The following is a 4,743-nucleotide window of genomic DNA, read 5'->3' as shown; positions in this document are numbered from 1 at the left end:
TCGAAACTATGTTGACAAAATGATGATTGAAAGCTTTCGCCAACTCAACACCAGATACCAGAGAGGCATTTAATGTTAATTCGGAAACGCTGTGATCTGTAAGAGAACGGTTTAAAATCTTGTTTATATTTTTCCACAAAACATCCGGTTTAGAGTTGTACTCTGGCTGAAAAAGATTAAAAAGGTATTCTCGCTTCTTATTCCGTATCACAGCATTGGTTTTGTTTCTATGGCGTTTAAAAATCTTCCAGTCATTTGTGTCTCGTGTGGTTATGAAGTTTTTGAACAATTTATCTTTCCTTTTTATCATCTTAAGGCATTCTTTCGTTATCCAAGGTTTCTTTGATTTGCTAGTCTTTTGCTTAGGCACTAAAATGAATGATGATAGGTAAGACTTTAAAAATAGTGACGAAAAAGTATTATATGCTTCATCAGGCGTTTGCGAGCAATACACTGCATCCCAGTCTGTTTCTGAGATAAGAGTGCGAAATGTTTCCAATGTGTTGTCGTTTATATTCTGCATTTTCTGGCAAACGTCCGGTTTCTTTACCCTCTTTCTAGGGGTCGATCGACTAAATAAAAAAATTGGCATGTGATCACTGATATGTGAGACGAGAACGCCGGCAGTAGTATCTTGTATGGCTTGATTGGTTATAAACAGGTCTATCAAAGTACTACTGTTTGGTGTAACACGTGTAGCAGATTTAATTAGGTTGTTGAAGCCATGCGAGTCCAGGAGTGTTTCAAAATTGTGTTGTAGTGTAGATAAATTTAACAGGTCAATATTCAGATCACCTCCGAGTATAAGCACGAGCTTATTTTCGTTTACATAATTTAGTATCTGATCGATGAGAGAGAGAAAATTTGACACATTGCCCTCAGGAGGACGATACATCACTACAAACAGATATTTTTGACATATCACAGCAAGGCACTCTGTACTTGGCGTTATAAAAGAAAATTCTTCAAGCAATTCACATTGAAGTGACTGTTTTACATGCATAAGGACACCACCACCACGTTTGGTCGCTCGGTTTAAAAAGAATGTGCTATATTCTGCATCCTTCATGACGTCACAAACAGATGTAAACCATGTTTCGGTTAGCATTATGACGTCAAACTGAAATCTGAAAGTGTTTAGTAGAGCACTTAATTGATCTTCTTTATTTCGTGCCGACTGTATATTTAAGTGAAAACACGTAAGACTGTTCGGATCATAGTGGAGAGAGATAGAGTTTAAGTCTAGAGGTTTTATCGCCATTTCAGGACGCAGAAACACAGCAGGAGGTCAGGCATACCTTCTTTAGGCAATCTTATCTATATCACGCTCACACTGCACATGAAGCACGCTTGATTTCTCTTCTTTACGAGCGAATATTCTGCCATCCCGCAGTGTCTAACACTGTTGACACACACACAGGGATATTTTTTCTTGAGCATGTTGATAGGAACAAGTTGATCAGCCAACGACCTTGCATCCATCAGTCGCCCCAGGTTTTTCCCACGAGCGTCGACTGGAGCGGCGACGAGGAGATGGTGAACGTAGTGTCTGCCTTGAGGCTGGAGTGATGCTGCGCTAGGAGGCGAGAGAATAACAGCGGTCGTTGTTAAAAAAAGAGGACTGGCAACATAAGCAGGTGTATGCCATGTTACACCGTCGTGGAAACGGCATTGGCGCCGAGCGACGACGCGGACAGAGTAGACCGACGACGCCGAAAATAACTCGAGATGTCTTGACTTCTGCCGCATTTGAACACCCCAGCAACCTATGATTATCAAAATATTGAAAAGGTGGAGCGCACGGTGAAGAATATCCGACAAACATATGTCGAGGTGGTTCAGGCGAAACGGCTTCATAGGAATAGTGGTCAGGTTTATTTTGGGGTTTGAAAAATTCGGAAAAGAATTTACCAGCATTCGCAATCGCGTCTGCCATGGCCGGTTTGCTGCTCGTTGTAGTCGTGTTGAGTCATGGGAAGTAGGCTGTTCCATGTGTGGCTGAAGCAACTAGCACGGGTGGTGCATTGATCATGGGTTACACTTTGTAGCAAATGAGAGGTAAACTCCTCACACGTGATCCACCAAGCCACTGAGACGATGTGGACAGATGAGAGAAGGTCGATGATAATGAAATTGGTGACTTTAAAAACTGGCCACGTTTTTGAGAAATATGCCCCGACTTGAGGGTCTCCAACACACGAAATCGCTGGCCGAAAGCGGCGCGCACTGTCGTCAATAGTTTTGTCAACACTGATGAAGGGACGGGATCGACGGGAGAGGAAGGGGAGCGTGTAGGAAAAGTGGAAGGAGCAGGGTCGACCGGGTGGGAGCGTCCTAGGCAGGTACCAGCAAGAAGGGTATAATGACAGGAAAATGGATTACAAAAAGTAATTTTATTAATAGTGTGATCCACAGTGAGCACAAGTTGCATGGCCAGAGCATGGCGGCAAACAAAAATGTCAGACAGTGTGAACAAATCTGCAGAACCGAGTACAAAGTTGCAAGAAAGTGTGACTGTGACAGAAGAGGGGGGAGGGGGGCACATCATTGTCTGTGATGATTCATAGGTTTTCCCTGTCAGGTACTACAGAGTCAATATTCATGAGAGGCAAGGTAGAATTATCAACCTCGGCAAGGTCACAGTTGATAACGCGTTGTCCTGAGACAACAGGTCCCAGCACAGAATAACGTCCTAAGCACGCAATGACAACAAAACAAAAGTTATTGTGTAGAGAAAGTCCTAAAAGTAATCACGAGCAGAAGCACACGGCTAACGGTTTGACTGGGGGCTTTGTCGAGTAGTGTAGAGAAGCACCGGATAGCATAATGTTTACTTTATGCAGGTAATGGTAAAGAGGACAGCTATAATAGCCAACATTAGGATCGGCAGCACAGTTGTCAACAACGGCTTGTGTAGCAACAGTTTCGACACAGCAGGCGACAGAGCAGGACTTGTAACTGTCAATGGAAGCGCAGTTTTGGCCTCAGGAACTCCGGCTAATAGTTTTGCGTCGGTGGAGTGTTGAACCGGCGTCGCATTTGAATGCAAGCGTCGACGGCTTGAAGGATATCGAGATGAGGTGTGAAGCGAGAGCATAGGGGCGAATGCTGGCTTCGGTGAGTCAGATGTCTGGTGCTCCGTAAGGATGCCTCGATTCCAGCGAGCGCGGATGGAGATTTTTGCGCCACAGGGAGTACGACAAGTGTCCGTAGGTTGGAGAGCAGGGGTAAAAACTGCACTGAGACAGTTGGGAGTTTCGACATACGATACTCATGCAGCACAAACCAGGTTGGCGTGGCTGGGAAACAGAAGGAAAAACTTCGGCACTTGATTTCGGATGACATGGTGTATAGAGCTGGCGTAGATGACGACACCTGAGAACAGGGGTCCAATGGCAGCTTTCGCGAAACCTCCTCACGCACATATTCTTGGATCTGGTAGACTAGCGGAAATTATTCCAAGTAGTCAATCTTGCCACGAGTTTGTCTGGCCGCCGAGAAAGGATGCGTTGTTGTAGCTGGTCGAAGCTTTGGTGCAAAATGGTGGCAGCGCGACGATCTTTAGCCAAAAGCATGTGACATGCGCACTTATCGATTGCATTGAGTATATGCCTAATTTTCTCGGCCTCGGGCATCAAAGAATTCAAATGGATAAAGATGAGCTACGTTCTCGACATAACTAAAACATTAAAGAGCATTTTTTTTTCCAGCAAGGAATGCTGTATCGGTTCGCATTACTGGAATGCTGTATCGGTATTGCATTACTGTACCATTTTTGTATATGATCTCGTTTTGTATATGATCTCGTTTTGTATATGATCTCGTGATCACGTTCTCGACATAACTAAAACATTAAAGAGCATTTTTTTTTCAGCAAGGAATGCTGTATCGGTTCGCATTACTGGAATGCTGTATCGGTATTGCATTACTGTACCATTTTTGTATATGATTTAGTGTGTTTTATTATTTTATTATCTGTATATATTTACAAGAACTGTTTATGATGCGTCTGTTTTGTAAGCGATGGCAAAGACAGCCTTTTGTTGTTGTACAATGCAATACCGCTCCTGCTGCTGTACCCAGGCGAGGACAAGACCCAGTCAGGAGGTTTAGCACCTCCTTTTGTCTTGCCTCGTGGGCAATACCTGTATGTTGCCCGAAGGAGAAATAAACAAAAAAAAATGTTCATTGCAAAGGAGAGTAATGCGAAAGAATGGATGCTGCTGTTGGTTGCTTCTGGTTGCTTAATTCACTTCTTGTTTACCCATTTTAACTTTGGTACTTTCAAATTGCCCACCCATTCCTTCCTATGCCTTTTTTAGGCTAACTTTCGGTTGCGTGACGTCACATCTTTGACGTCACTATAATTTATTTCTTGTTTATCCATTAAAGTCTTCGGTACCTTCAAATTGCGGCCAATCTCTTCCGACGCCCTTTTTCGACTCTACGTCCGGTTGCTTGACGTCCCATCCTTTATGTCATCGTAATTGACTTCCTTAACTACTTTATTCTTTGGTACTTTCAAATTACGCGGCAATCCCTTCGTATGCCCTTTTTGGCTCGATTTCAGGTTCAGTCATATCTTTGACGTCTCCTTAACTGACAGATTTTATTAACAATTTCAGTATTTCATGCATTCAAATGTGGTGCCAAGACAAGCCATTGGGTAATGAGACAGTTTTAGCCTTTACTTTCACATTTTTCCTCTAAGTATTTACCTAAATAACTTATTGGCTTAAATAT

The sequence above is a fragment of the Amblyomma maculatum genome, chromosome 5 (genome assembly GCF_055883805.1).
Source record: "Amblyomma maculatum isolate TAMU_Amacu chromosome 5, ASM5588380v1, whole genome shotgun sequence".
NCBI classification, from domain to species: Eukaryota; Metazoa; Arthropoda; class Arachnida; order Ixodida; family Ixodidae; genus Amblyomma; species Amblyomma maculatum.
The sequence above is the reverse complement of the archived record's forward strand: the minus strand, read 5'-3'. Positions refer to the sequence as shown.